Consider the following 15,419-nt stretch of genomic DNA (forward strand, 5'->3'; position numbering starts at 1 on the left):
GTCTCTCATTCTGTCTCTTCCTCATGCCCTCCCGGTTGTTGGGGATCCCCCTCCACTGGGGCCTTCTCTGACCCTGGCCAAGCTGCCTTCTATCACAGTCACTGTAATCACTGACACGCCTCCGAGCCCCACCCCGTGACACTGAGCTCCAGGGGGCCGACCCATCTCCAGATCCTCAGGCCCAGCTCAAAGCCTGGCCCAGGGGAGAGGCTCTCTGAGGGCTGGTTGATGGGGTGCGTGTGGAGAGAGGTGAGCTGAAAGGCCAAGACCCTCCCCTCCCCAAAAAAAATCCTTTGGTCACCATTCTAATTGATGGCACGCTTCTCATCCTCCCGTAGGAGGAAAAGCTGGCCCATAGGAGTGGCTGAAGCACTGAGTCCCAGCATAGCGTGTTGCGGGGTGGTGGCTACACCCATCTTTCCTTGTCCCCAGTCTGTGCCCTGCAGAGACCTCCCAGCAGGTCAGACATTCTGCCCCTAACCCTGGCCTTGGGGAGGAGGAGCCGGCTCATCATCGCTGAGCAGAACCTGAGACCTCATCAATGTGATAAAGCACAGGGAGGGGGGCCCCAGTCCCATCCTGCACGGCACCTGCCTGTCTGGTGGCCCGAGGTGTGTGGCTGTGAGGGCAGCGGCAGGGAGTGAATGCGAAAAGCTGCCCCCAGCACTCACCTGCAGAGATGCTAGGACCTGCTTATACTGAAAGGCCTCTTTCCCCTGCAGCCCACATCGGCTCCCAAAGACAAGGAGAAAGGGCACCAGGAAAATGCCAGCAATGAGCTGGGAGAACCGCGGAGGCCAGGGCCAGAACCCCCAACCCTAAGGCGCCCTCTTTCAAGGCCGGAGATGCTGTCTTCTCAGTGGCTTAGTATTCAGGCAAGGCCTGTGGGGTCTCCAGAGGGGTCCTTGACAGCCTAGGAGCTCCCTCCCTCCCTCTCCCTCCCAGCTCTAAGTCCATCCTCCTTTTTCCTCCCTCTGGTCTTGTTCAGCTGAAACCAGAAGTAAAACTCGCACAGCTCGGGTCCCTGCAGGAGGCGCATGCATGTCAGCTGTGGCATTTTGTGTGTGTTATTACTGAAATCACATTCCTCCGCGGTCACAGAGCAGGCAGGTGACAGAGAGCGCTAGCCCCAGGGTTCTCTCCCGGGCACCCCGCAACCTCCTGCGTGTTCGCGTTGAAAGTGACAGGAAGGACAGAGAGAGAGAGAAAGGGGCTCCCCTTTCCTAGATCCACGGAGCAGATCCCTCCTCCCCTTCCCACTCCTCCCTCCCCTCACGAGGCTGCCCTTGGACCACACGGCTCTTTTGATTCGGCTACAGACATGTGACCACTGTGGGTCACCTAACTCAAACTCTTTCTCCAGAGAGTATTAACCTCCAGAAAAATCCATTTGGGAAAAGACTGTAGAAGCTCGGCCACCTGGTTGACCCTCTTGAAGAGAGACCTGAAATCCTCGGAGGGCGTAGTGTCCGCGGGGGGATTAAGAGGAAGCCGAGGGGGCGGCCAGAGCACAGGGGAGCAATGGCTCTGAACCAACAGAGCTGTTGCCCAATGTTGCCCCATTTGCAAAGGAAACTCAGTAATCAAAGAGCTCCTCTCTGCTTGTGCTTCCTGCCCCTTCTTCACGTCTTCCTCTTCCCTCTCTGAAACGCTGCACCTGTTTAAGGTTCCCCCTCACCCCTGCCTGGCAGGGAGGGGCCCAGGCCCGCAGCCGCTCCAGGTCGCAGCCGCGGGTCCCCTTTCTCCTTCACTCTGGCCCCACACACACGCGGTCTTCCTTCCTCCCGCCTCCCGTACCCTCAGCTCCTGACCACGTTCCCTGCCTCTTGTCCCCTCTGCAGTCCATCCCCGTCCCTGAGGGGATCTTTCGAAATCACAGAGAGGACGGTGGTTCCAAGACATCGTTCCTCGTCTCTCTCCTCCCTACGCTCTGTCCTTGGGGAATCTCATCCTCCTTCCTCCTTTGGCTTAAACCGCCCACTCGGTGCCAAAACCCAAGTCTTCCCCAAGAAGCCGGATCCGCACGTCAACCACTACGCGCTCTAGCCTGGTTTCTGTTTTATTGATTATAGACTGAGCTTATTCAGTGGAATTATTATTCGGTTAAAATATTCTCTATTAAAAAAAAGGAAAAGGGAGAGGAAGGGAGAGGGGAAGAGAACTTGAATTTCTCCCAAGACTCTGAAACTCGAACCTTGAATAAGCAACCAGATAGGCCAAGACAACATATTTGAGAGACACAGATGAGAGAGAGAGAGAGAGAGCGTGAAAGAGAAAGGGGGGAACCCCATTATTCTTGGGGAAAACTCCCTCTCTGCTCTCCTTCCCACCTCTCCTGCCCGCGAGGCAGGAGCTGCCCGTGCACCGCATGGCTCTTTGACCTGGCTGCAGACAACTGACCATTATGGATCACCTAACTCAAGTCCGCCAAGGAATGTTTTTTTAAAAAAAATTTTTTAAATGACTGTCATACAGAAAAATGTAAACACATAAATGTACAATTCAACAAATTATCCCAAAGAGAACACTCGTGTAACCACCACCCAGGTGAAAAAAAAAAAAATCGCCGGTGTCAAGCCCCCCATACCTCCACTCAAATCAACCCCCTCTCCCCACCCCCAGAGTAACATTCCTAATGCTATACTTTACTTTTGCCCATCTTTGAACCGTAGTTAAACAGAATTATACAGTATGTATTTGTATCTGATTTTTTCATTCAACATATGTGTGTGAGATCATTTTTTTTCATTTTCTGATTTTTATTTCATTTTCTAGTAATTGCTAGTATTAAAAATACATTCTGTTTTTGTATATTATCCTTATGCCTGGCAACTTCATTAAATTCACTTACTGACTTTAATGATTTGGGAATTTCCACCAACGCAGTCACGAGAGCATCGTAACTCTTTGCGCATCATTTCACACTGGAAGAGACTCTGGGCACAACGTCGAACAGATGTGGAGATGAGGAAGTTTTCGCCACTTCCCCCATTAAATATGATATTTGCTTGCTGTCATTTTTTTTATTTGTATATTTTTGTAAATTAAGGAAATTCCTTCAATTAGTTTTTAACATACATAAACGTTGAATTTCAGCATCTGTTGAGCTAATCATTTGATTTTTCTCTTTTGTGATGAATTGCACTGATTTATTTTCATTGTCAAATCAACCTTGTTGTTTTAGATAGGTAGATAGATAGATAGATGATAGATAGATGATAGGTAGATAGATAGATAGATAGATAGATAGATAGATAGATAGATAGATAGATAGATAGACAGACAGACAGACAGTCTGGTAACCTAGTAATATTCAACTTTTAAAAGTAAACTTTTTATTGAAATGAAACTTACATAATATAACAAATGCACAAACTGTAGGTGTACTCTTTGATAGATTTAAAAAATCTGAACATTCTCTAGAAAACAGCTCCCAATTTAAGGACCGGAATGTCACCAGCCCCCAGGCGCCCTGCACGTGCCTCTGTCCAGTCTCTTCCCCAGACAGTGCCCACTGCGCTGACATCGAACACAATGTATATCTGTTTTGACTGTGTATAAGGGTTTTATAAGTGGGATAATATAGAATGTGCCTGATTTCTTCTGTTTGAAATTTCGTGTGGGAGATTCTCCCATGATGTCCCATAAAGAAGTAGTTGAATTTGCATTGCAATACGGTCTTTGTTTATGCGAATACACCAAACATTGTCTGTGTTTTTCGTTAGTAGTAGACATGTCGGTAATTTCCAGTTTGGGGCAATTCCAATAGTGCTGCAGGGAACATACGTCCTCGTTCCCGGTGGGCATATGCACAGCACGGATGTTCTCCTGGAGAAACCTCTGCCAGTTTTCCTAAGTTAATTCTAACATCCCGCATTCCCGCCAGTGTGCGTGAGAGTTCCAGTTGTTTTACGTGTTTGCCAGTGCTCGGAATTCTGTCTTTTTCGTTTTAGCCACCAGTCCAATCTCTTTCTTATTGGCTCGAAAGAATTCTTTATCTATTCTTCAGAGCCACCACGTCCCTCCAATTCCTTCCTCCCCCCTGTGTTCCTCCTGCTTGCCTCTTCTAAGGTCAGAAGTAGCCCAGTTCTGAGCACATCCCAAGGCCACGCCTCTCTTCCAGAGGATTCCCTTGTCCCTTCTTTTATGCCCTAGATATTCTGGTGTCCCAAAAGGCAGTGGCGGTGATGGGACTGGATAAAATCACAGGCAGGGGAGTTTGAAGCCAGCTCTGTCTCTAACCCACGTCCCAGATCTGGAGAAATCATTTAATCTGTCTGAGCTTCAGTTTCCCCATGTGACGATAGGAATATTAAAAAGTACTTCGCCTCGTAGAATCGTTAGGATTTAATGAAGTAACTTATATATGTGCTTAGAACCATGCCCAGCACATGGAAGGAAAGAGTGAGTGAATGTGCGATATTCGGTACACAGCCAAGCCATACTTTGAAAACCGAGGAAATAGCCACTATTATTGTCATCATTTCCAGACACCTCTGAGCCCCGCTGTGTGGCATCCCCAGGATCCCACCCGGCCAGGAGTCCCCTTTCCACAGGGAAGACGTGCAGCTTCCAAATGAGCCACGATCCGGGGTGTAGAAGCTGTTGACAGGGGCGTCTGAGAGCAGAGCAGGTGTAGGTCGCGCAGGGGACAGCGCGTGATCCATTCTCCCCACCAGCCCCCTCTGGAAGCTGAAGGAAGCAGTGCTCCCAGGACGTCTGTGGTCCTGATCCTCCAGCACCCCAACTCCCCACACCCTCATTCTGTCCCGCTGTCTGTCTGTAACTCCTCCTCGCCCTCTAGTTCTCTCTCTTTTGTGACTCCCGCCTCTCTCTCTGCCTCCAGGTCTCTCTCTGCCTTATCCAATCTTCATCTCTCCTCCTCCCTCACCACTCCTGCCCTCTTCCCATGTGGCCACTTGGCCACCTCCCCACGAGCAGAAAGGTTACTAGGTTGGTGATGAACTTTGCCTATCAGAAGGCAATGACAGGGGCCGTGGAGTGTGCCAGGGGCCACGGGGTGAGTCCGGGCCCAGCTAGGAAGGTGCAGCTCGACAAGAAAGCATGCAGCGTGGATGCAGGGGACCGGGAGGAGACTGTAAAAGCAGAAGATGACTCGCAGAAGGAGGAACTGGTGGGCCAAGCCTGGGGGCCTGGTGGATGAAGCAGAACCCGATGCTTATTTGGAAATGAAGGACAGAGTCAGGGAAGTGAGTAATTTCCAGGATATTTAGAAATATTCTGGCTTGAGGTTGCTCCTGTGAAATAATTTGAGCAAAAAAAAAAAAATCAAACGATGTCAGAGCTGAATGTTTCTTCTGATGCCATTTTACCGCCTGGAGGGTCTAAGCCCAGAGGGGCCATGTGGTCTGCCCAGACCTGCCCTGGTAGGGCAAGGTAGAATCAGATTTCAGACTCCTCGGTCTGGGGCGGGGAGAGGGAACAGGGGGGTGGTTCGCTTCAGTTGAAAACATCCTCGTGGAGCATTTACTGTGGGCCAGGTGCTTGTCAGTGCTGCCAAGGACAGTGGCATGGGAGCCGGCAGTTACCACCACCGGGGAGAGGACATTGTCCAGGAAAAGGCATGGGAGACCGTGCCTGTGTCCAGCACCTTCTAAACGGGGCAGGAGTTCTGCCTCCCACCTGTGGCAGCTCTGGAGGAGCCAAGGAAATCACCGCCACCCCGCAACCCCGGCATTTTCTAGCGACCTCCATAAGGTGGACTTGGCTAGAACCAAGTGACTGAGGGGGAGAGTATATGGACCAGGAATCGTGGGCCTTGTGGGGAACTAGAAGAGTTTCTACCTTTCCTCCGGGGGAGAGAGGAGCCACTGGAGGGTCTGAGAATAGATTGAGAGAGACGAACAAGGGAGGAGGGGCAGAGAGACGATTGTGGAGGTTCAGCAATAATCCAGGGGAGAGATGAGACAGCTTAGCCTGGGATGCAGCAGTGCGGAAGGGGCACATAGATGTTTTAAAGACAGGATCCACTTACACCGCCAGGGGATGCAGGGTGTGAAGGTCAAGAGTGGAGGATGACACCAAGGCGCTTGGCCTGAGAACCTAGAAGGATGGACTTGGATTCACTAAGACATGGAAGACTGCAGGCAAAACGGGGCGAGACGGGGTAAACCAGAAGTTCCATTCTGGACACCATCGGATTGACAGCACTTTGGTACCTCCAGGTGGATTGTGAAAGAAGAAACTCCTTGACCTACTGTCACCCAGGGTGGCACTGGCACTGCAGGAGACAAAGGCAGAAGTCTGGAACTTCATTTAAAATTATATCTGGGACCATCAGATAAAATTATATCTGGGACTTTCTCCCCGGGGTCATGCTGACGCCTGGTTATACGAAACACTGTGTTTCCGCTCATGAAACACACTATGTCACGTCCATGAATCGTTCTCGGATTTTCGGAGTCTGGAACCGACCGGTTTTCCAAACCGCCCTTTCCAACCCGCTCGGAGCTCTCTGCCCCCGGCTGTCCCCGTGCCCGCAGCCACGGTGGCAGCCCGTCTCCCGGGCGAGGCCACCGCACGTCTGCATCATGTCCTGCGTGTTGGTTCCTTCCCTGCACTCACACTCAGAAGGGGGCCGAAGCTTTCCTTCGTCTGGCCCACATCTGGTGCAGAGCCCGCCTCTGCGAGTTTCACAACTCAGACCTCGTTGTGGTTGAGTGTGGACCACACGATGACCTTTCCGTGAGAGCAGGAGCGAGAGATGTTTACCCTCGCGGCAAGGAGAGAACAATGGGCGAGTTCAGAGGCCCCGGAAGGGCTCGTGTGTATTTGGGGGCAATATTTATTATTTTACGGGTCACTCTGTCGCCCGCGGATGTCAGCGCACCAAAGAATTTCTTGAGATTCGATCTGAGCGGTGACGTGTGAGATGTCAGAAGGGAGTCTGTGAGCACAGTCTCGATAAGGGAGCGGAGCTTCCTCAGACTAGGCTTCTGCTCCAGGGACAGCCTGGGTCAAGCGTCCTTCCGGGTGGGCCGTGGGGCTGATGCATAACAAATGGGACCCCTAGAGAGCAGGGACACCTCTGCCAGTGGACATGGCCCCAGCTCTGCCCTCTGCCACTCCTTATAGGAGTTTGTCCCAGCCACACTCCCTGCCCCACAGTGCTCACAGGCTGTTCTGCCCAGCGCCTGGTGCCTCCTGTCCCCCACTCAAAGTCACAGAGCCATCAGAGCGCAGCCCCCTCCAGGAAGCCCAGGGCTGCATCAGCGTGACTTCCTGCAGCCCACTGCCCTGCCCGGACCACCCTGCAGCTAGTGGCTCTATGGGAGTAGCACTCGCTTGTGCTATCTTTTACCAATAATGATCAACCAGCGGGTGTCAGCCACAGCCTTAGTTTCTAGGAAACTGCTGGCCCCGAGACGGGAGTCGAAAGTACAGCTGAATTTTGTCTGCAAACCCACCAACAGACGTGCAAATTGGTACAACCACTTTGGAGAACCAGTTGACAGTATCGGCCAAAGCAGTCTATGCTCTGTGTCGAGTGCTGGGCTGGTACCTGGCTCTGGAAGCATAGACCCAACGTGAATACTGGTGAATATTTTTGTTTACGTTAAAGAGTAAAATGAAAGAGAAATGGCTAGGCATAGGTTGGAACTTTGCTCATCTGCCAATGACGTGAGCAACTTTTTTCCTGAATCGGATAATACTTTTCTTCTTTATCTTTTTAATTTTTTTAATTTTTTTTTGTTTTTTAATTACGGTTGACATTCAATATTATATTCATTCCAGATATACAGCATAGAATCATTTTCCAATATTGGAGAAATAGTTCCTCAATTTTTTTTTTTTTGCTATTAACAATGTTACAGCTAAAGACATGACACACTTCTCATCTGTATTATTAAAAATTACTGCTCTCATAAATCTAACTCTAGACAATCAACAATACGATAACTCTATTAAGCCCTGATGTGTAGCATCTGACAATTTCCATGGTATAAAAACTCCCCCATGGCTGGTTCCACCCTATGAGCATGGATGGACATCACTGAATTTGGATTTAGGGAGAGATGAATAATACCACGTTATGTCGTATTCCCACCATACACATACGACAACCATCAACCACCTCAGGAGCCACAGGAATGCAAGGGGAGGGAGATCAGAGTTGGGCGAGATTTTGCCAATTCCTGGCAATCTAGCAGTCGATTGTCATGAGCCGGGATGAGCCAGCTCCAGGCAACACCTCTCCTAGGTCTACGCCCAACAGAAATGCAGACAAGTGTGCACCAAAAACATAAACAGAAATGTTCTCAGGAGCATTACCTATAAACGCCCTAAATGTCTCTTAGTGGTAGACGAGAGAGATAAATTAGAATATGATAAGCTAAGCAATGAGAAGAAATCCATTGCTGCTACCTGCGTCGACATGGCTGAATCTCACAAATATAACCCCGAGCAACAGAGGTGAGACACCAAGGGCCGCATTCTTATAAAGCTCAAGAGCCGGTCAGATCAGCCTGTGAGGTCACAAGGTAGGAGAGTGGTGACTTTGGGGAGGAGGGGCAAGAAAGTGATTGAGCGGGAACAGGAGTGAGGCTGCAAGGTGCTGGTACCATGATGCCGGTGATTCCGCGAGGGTGTTTATTGTGTGATAGTTCATCTAGCCATATAGAGCTTAAGCCGCTTTTCTGTATGTATGTTATACGCCAACGAGTTTATTTTTAAAAGGCAGCAGCCTGAAGGCATACGTGACTGCAGCCCTGTGAATAGTCCCCTCGGCACGCCCCAAGACACCGTCCTTGCTTGGGATGTGTCAGAAATGCTCCTCTGGGAGCAAAGCTCTCCTGGAAAAATGACTTCCTCCCTCAAATGCCAACCTCGTCAATGGCTACAGAGGAAAAGGAGGCGGGGGAGAGGGAGAGGGGATGGATATTTGTAAATGGACAACAGTTACGGTTACCCAAGTCCCAGTGGGATGGCTGCTTACTCTGGGTCATGGGCTCTGGGGAAGGAAGGAAGGAGGCAGAGGAGGAAGGAAGGAAGAAGGAATAGAGAGAAGAAGGAACTGCCCAACACCTAAGCGCAGCCAGGCCCTGGACGCTGTGTGCACAGGACTCACTGGATTCACACCCCCCCCTGTGATGTAGGTCATCGCACCCATCTCACAGACAAGGAGGCAAAGCCGGGGTGCCCTCCAGGCTGTTGCAGTCCCCAGGGGCTGTGCGCCCCTTGCTGCACCCCACCACTGTTCCCCTAGAAAAGGAGGGGAGTAGTGATGTCACTGCTCGGAAGACAGTGTCCAGAGGGGCCAGGAATGTTCTGCCCCAGAATGTTCTGCCAGTGCCCCTCCTCCCACGCTGGCACTGGGCTTTATGACCTGGGGGCCCCTACATAGTGCTGCCAATCAAAATTAGCTATGGTTGATGAAGCAGGGACATCAAAGGGGCCCTCAGGAGGAATAAGGAAGCGAACGAATACGATGAATGAGAATAAGCGAGTCCAGTGTTCGCATCAGGTGCTGATAACCGAAGCATTGCTGTCTGTCTCATGCAGAACCCCACCCCCGCCCGCCTCCAGGAGGGTAGGGCAGGAACCCGGTCCCCCTTGGGGCAGAGAGGCCAACTCTTGCATCCTGGGGGCTGTGGAGGGGACTTCACCGTGTGCCCTATAAGCCTGGCCCTGAGGCCATGCTTCCTCCCTACCCCCATTCCTCCCATCCCACCCCCCCACCCCTTCCCAGCCTACCCTTGCCTCCCAAAGGAGCAAGCCTTCTTCTGTCTTTGTTGATTAAATTCTAGATCGACTCTGACCTCAGTCAAGAGCCCGGCTGGAGTTTCAGGCTGGAATCAGGGAAGCTGGGACCGGAAAGCTTAGGGTGCATCCTGGCTGAGCCAGAGGCGGGTGGCCTGGAAGGTGGTGATGAGGCCGCCTGTCTGGGCTTCAGGCTTTGTTCTTCTGGGCTCTGGCTGTGCTCAGGGCCCAGGCTGCCCACTGAGAAGGGAGCCAGAGTTTCCTGCTGAGGAGCAAGAGCAAACGGGAATGGGGGTGCTGGGCCAAGGAAGCAAACTGGTGGGAAAGAGGGAGTTCTGGGTGCAGGGTGTCCACCTACAGTTCCCGTGACAGCTGCTGGTGGCAATGGAGAACCATCTGCTCGCTTAATGTCAATGCCTGGAATGCTGAGGTCACAGGCAGAGGCTGGTGGAGGTCGGGACGGGGAGGGGTCCAAGGACCCAACACAGCTCCTAGAGCGAGTATGAGGCTTTCCTCAGGAAAGAGATTTCAGGAAGGTAGAGACACAAATTGTCACCAGCATTTTCTAGGTGTAAAAACCAAGGACCAGTCAGATCAGCGATCCATCCATCATCAAGGGACCGAGGCCTCCTGATGGGGTCGGGGTGTGTGTGCTGTGGCCACCGGGTGAGGACGTCCCCTTTGTGAGAGTGGGCGAGGAGGGCTCACTGCTCAGAGGAGGAGGAGGGGGGAGCTGACGCGGTGGGCGAGCTGGAGCTGGAGGGCTCCGGGGCGGAGGAAGCCAGAACCGCGGCTCAGGTCAGAGAAGACGTCCTAGAGAACTCCCCTCCGCATCGTTGGGGGTCCACCGCAGCCCTGGAAGCAGCACAGGAAGGGGAGGGGAGGAGGAGGTTGGCCTGTCCTCCAGAAGCGACAGGCGTGGGCACAGGAGTGTGGGTTCTGTGCAGGAAGGAGGAAGAGCAAGTCCGTGCCGCTGTCCCCCAGGCCCCGGCCCCCGGGCAGGAGCCAGCAAAGGACTCTAAGGGCCCCTGCCTCCTTCCCCACCGAAGCGTCCCCGCGGGGCAGGTAGGAGGAAGGCCCAGGGGAGAAGCGATGCTAAGGTTGGGGGGGTGATCTCAGACAGGGGCGGTCACAGAAACCCACCACAAGAGGGACAGCGGCCTCCGGCTTCCCACAGAGAGCCCGGGCAAGAGGAGTGACATTTCTCATTCACCAGTTTGAACCTCAGTTCCCTCATCTCTAAAGTGGGAGTAATAAACTCCCAAGGCTGTAGTGAGGATCAGATCATTTATGTAAAGAAAAAAAAAGCTTGGCATCATGTCTGCCCCACTAAAGAACTGTTGGTTCCCTTCTGCCCTGCCTGCCACCCCGCAAAGCTACACCCTGCTGGCCTGTTTCAATCACTGGATGCCTGATAAATGACTGAATGCAGGAATGAGAGAAAGGAAGCAGGAAGGGAGAGGGGCTGGCGGGATGGGGGGGAGTGGGGGGGAGACAGGGGAGGAGGGAGCCAGCGAGAGGATGGAAACTCTGGAGGAGGGGAGGAAGGAGGGGCCGTCGTCCAACACTCCCAAATTCTCAGACCTCACAGGAGGTTCCTGGGCGACCCCCTGGACGTGTCAGGGAATCTTCCCCACCCCCAGCCTCCCACGCCACCCACCTTGCCCCACTGTCCAAAGCCTGCTGGGGCAGGGAAAGGGCCTGGGTTCCCAGAAGCCTCTGGGGCCTTGGGATCATGCCAGCGTCTCTCTCGTTGGCCACGCTCCCCAGGGGACTAGGCTGAGTGGAATAGATTTGGGGCAGTTTGGGGTCTGTTTTTTTGTAAAGTGTTCAGTCTTGTTTTGTTTGTCTCCTCTCTCTCTCTCTCTCTCTCTCTCTCTCCTCTCTCTCTCTCTCTCTCTCTCTCTCTCTCTTTCTCTGCCTCCACTTCCCCCAATCTCTCCCCCTTCCTTTCTCTTAAATCAGATGCAGAGGGCCGTAAAGAGCCACTGCAAGCCGGTCCAGACAAGCAAGCAGTGCCCTCAGCACTGGGCGGAGGCTCTGGCAGCCAGGGTTCAGGCTGAGAGCAGTACGCAGGAAGGCTGTAACTCCTAAAAAGCAAAATCCGAGAGGCCTCTCCAGCTCAGCTAGGCCCCTGAAGGTAGAGGGGCAAGCAGAGCAGCCGGCCTCCGCGCTCTCCTGGCTGGGGCTCAGACACAGCCTGGGGGGGCTCCTGCCATCCGCTCACTCAGCCAACATCAGAGCACTGGGCTCCTGGCAGAGCATATGCCGGAGAACACAACAGAAGTCCCTTCCTTTCCGAAGCCGACATGCAGGGGACAGGGACGTGCAGAGGGACAGGTCATATAAACATCCGAGGCTACTCAGAAACATGATAGTAATGGTTAAAAGATACACTGAACCATATTAAAATTTTTCAGAGTTTATTTGAGCAAAATTCGATTAGAACTGGGCAGCACCAAGCAGAAGTGGACGACAGCCAGGGACGGACTGGGAAGAGGGAGCAACAAGGAAACTATGGATTGGCTATACTTAGAGCCTCCTTGGCTGTGGGCGATGGGTTGTCCTCAGCCTCTTGATTTCATGACCTCGAGGCATTTGCGGGCTCAGACCCGGGTCAGCCTCGAGCCACATCAGTGTGGTGGCCTCCTGTTCCATTCACACAGCTGCCACCAGGGCGTCCCTCAGCCGAGTCCAGGGATTTACACTCACAGCACCTCCTGCCACACTCACCGCATCCTGGGTGGGGGCGAATCCTCGGGCACCCCGCTGTCGGTGTGGCAGCAGAGTGGAACCCCATCTTCTCACTCACTCTGTGCCTGCGTCACTGGAACAGGCTGAAGACTCATCCGACCCCAAATTCAGAGTCACAGAGTGTTTGAGCTGAGGGGACTTGGCGACACGGTGGTGACTGACCTGGACGCCCCACGCCTGCAAGGCCCAACTGGGGGATTGTGAAAAGCCTTGCTGCTGAGTGAAGTCCAGCTCGGCCCCGTGGGTGGGACCAAGGTATCTTCTGAGGTGCAGAGCTTGGACTCCTGAGCACCCCCGTATCCGAACGCCTGCACCCCAGTACACGCAGGTTGGCCTCTGCTGCCCACAGAGACAGTGTCTTCATCGTGGTCTGGAAGGGTCTCAGAGAGTAGTCACCTTATCTTACAGGGAAGACTGAAGTTCAGGAAGGAGAAACTACCTGCCTCAAAACGCCATTTTCTTAAAATAAACTCTTAATGTGGGCATAGTTTTAGAGTTACGGTAGCGTTACAAAGATAGTTCGGAGAGTGTCCCCACGCCCCTCATCCAGCGTCCCCCACACATCACTGGTATGCACCTCGAAACCGAAGAGCCAACCTGGGCTTTACTCTTAAGGGAACCCCAGACTCTACTTGGATTCTCTGTCTTCCAGGAGACCACAGTGCATTTAGTTGTCACATGTCCCCAACCTCCTCTGATCTGACCTATGACAGCTTTTGAGTCTCTCCTTCTTTTTCGTGACCTTAACAGTCTAGGGGAGCACTGGCCAGGTGTCCTGTAGCATGTCTCCCAGCCAGGTGGGTCTGACATGATTAGCCTGTGGATGTGGGTTTTGGGTAAAAACACCGAAAAGGTAGGGCACCCTCCTCCTCACATCCTATCGGGGTGGGGGACGTCCCCACAACATCACTGGTGGTGCTCACCTCACTGCGTGGTTAAGAGGGGTCTTTAGGCTTCGCCACCAAAAAGTTGCTCCTTTTCCCTTTCTCTGCCGGAGTCCTTGGAAGGGAGTCTAGCCCCCCAGGAGGAGAGTGGTAGGGACTAAACGAAGTCTCACCTGCTAGACGGGGTGAGGAGAGCATCTACATACAGCATTTGGAATTCTTTCGTAAAAGGAAATCTGTCTTTCTCCCTTATTTATGTATTCATTCCGTCATTTATTTATATCGCATGCATTCGTGTATGTTTATTTTATAGTGCTGGGGTTACAATCCAATACTATGTTATTTACTGTGTGGCTCACATTGTCCCAGCTTTGGCCATCGGGAGCTCTTTCAGGTTGGTTCCCGCACCCCTGTGACATGTCCCCATCCTTTTGGTTTTTTTTTTTTAAGCACCTCCTGACTGCCTGTCACGGCAACGTGCTCCAGGCTCCCCTTGTATTTGCGCCGCCCCCGGCCTAGAATCAGCCGTTTCACGCGGGGGCCTTCATTCCTTTTTGTGGGGAATGGTATTTAGAAACCACGATCTGAGCACCGGGTGTGCGCCTTGGTGCCAGGCCCTCCCAGTGACCGGGCTAGGTTATAAACGTACAGGCGATGCATGCGAATCGCGCACACAGACGTACCTCCGCCGTTTCTGTGTCTGTCCGTCTGTGCGTATGCTGAGTTTCATCCTGAGGTCTCCGGTTCTAATCCAGCCCTCAGGATTGGGTCTAGTCTTCCTTCCTTTCTTGTGTACGTGCAACTTCCCTGCCCTACAGAGCGAACGACCCGGCCCACCTTCGAGCATCCATTTACTTATCTGTTCAACCCTAGCACACCTGTGAGGCGATTTCAGCATCAGTAACCTGTACCCCTCTGGAAAACACACTTACCAATTACGGTACGATGTTTACGGCTCCTTTCATCGTTAGTCTTACAGTTCCCAGGCCGAACAATGTTTTCCAGAGTTTCGATGGGCCCCTTTTCCCCCAACCGCTTCAGTGTGGTCATGTCACGCATCTGTATAAAGTTTCGTCACTTAACCTGTATATTGCCTCCAGCTCCAAGCACCTGTGCTCTGAGCTGGAATTATTTATTTCTCCTTTACAGGGAGCGCGGTGATAAACATTTCCAGTAGAGGGCGCTGGAGGAACATTGCAGGAGGAAGAGGCCCTCCTGCCATTCTCAGTATGAGCCGGGGAAGGGAAGGGTGGATGTGAGCTCAAACAGTCTGGGCTGCAATTTCTCAGCCTGAGTCTGGTGATAATCTCTCAACACAGAACCCAGAGGCCCGCACGCCTTGTGTGCTCTGTAGCCCTGCTGGATGCTGGCACCCGAGTCCCTCTCCAAGACTCCCGTATGGTCTGGGCACAGAGGCCTGTGGCCCCGAGGGTCACATACTCCCCTGCAGCCCCTTGTGCCACCTCCACGTGGCTCACCTCAGGCACTAGAAGGCCTGTCCCCCTACAGTGCCCAGTGACTGTCTCTGCTATCTGCTGGGCTGACCACACCCTCTCCAGAGAGACCCCACAAGTGTGTCCTTCCTTAAGCACAGTCCCTTGGCCTTACAGTTCTATAGAGTTTCTTTATCTAGTTATTCTTTTATCATAGTTCCTAGTTTTATACTGGCTCCTCCGATGCCCTAGGAGCACTCCTGCTGGGAGAGGTTGGCCTCACCCCAAACAATGTCCTAATTTAATAAAGCAGCACAATTTTGGCACTTTGGGACCAAGGCCAATGGAATGAGAAACGCAGATTCAGGTGGTGGTTTGTGCCCCTAGGCTGGTGGCAGGAGCAACGAGCTGGTTAGCCTCCCAGTCCCAAATCCCATCCTTGAGTGTTCACTTGGAGCTCAGCCCTGGTGGCTCTCCCTGGCTTTCCTGTGTGGCAGCGAGAGTGTGCCTTCTGTCCCTGGACCAGGTGAGCTTCTCTATGGTAGGCTGGTCTCAGGACAGGTGAGCCACAACCTTGACCATTGGAGGGTAGGACCCATAAAGAAACCAGACTCTTTACAAATCAGAA

This window comes from Pteropus medius, unplaced genomic scaffold, assembly GCF_902729225.1.
Source record: "Pteropus medius unplaced genomic scaffold, Ma_sr-lr_union100, whole genome shotgun sequence".
NCBI classification, from domain to species: domain Eukaryota; kingdom Metazoa; phylum Chordata; class Mammalia; order Chiroptera; family Pteropodidae; genus Pteropus; species Pteropus medius.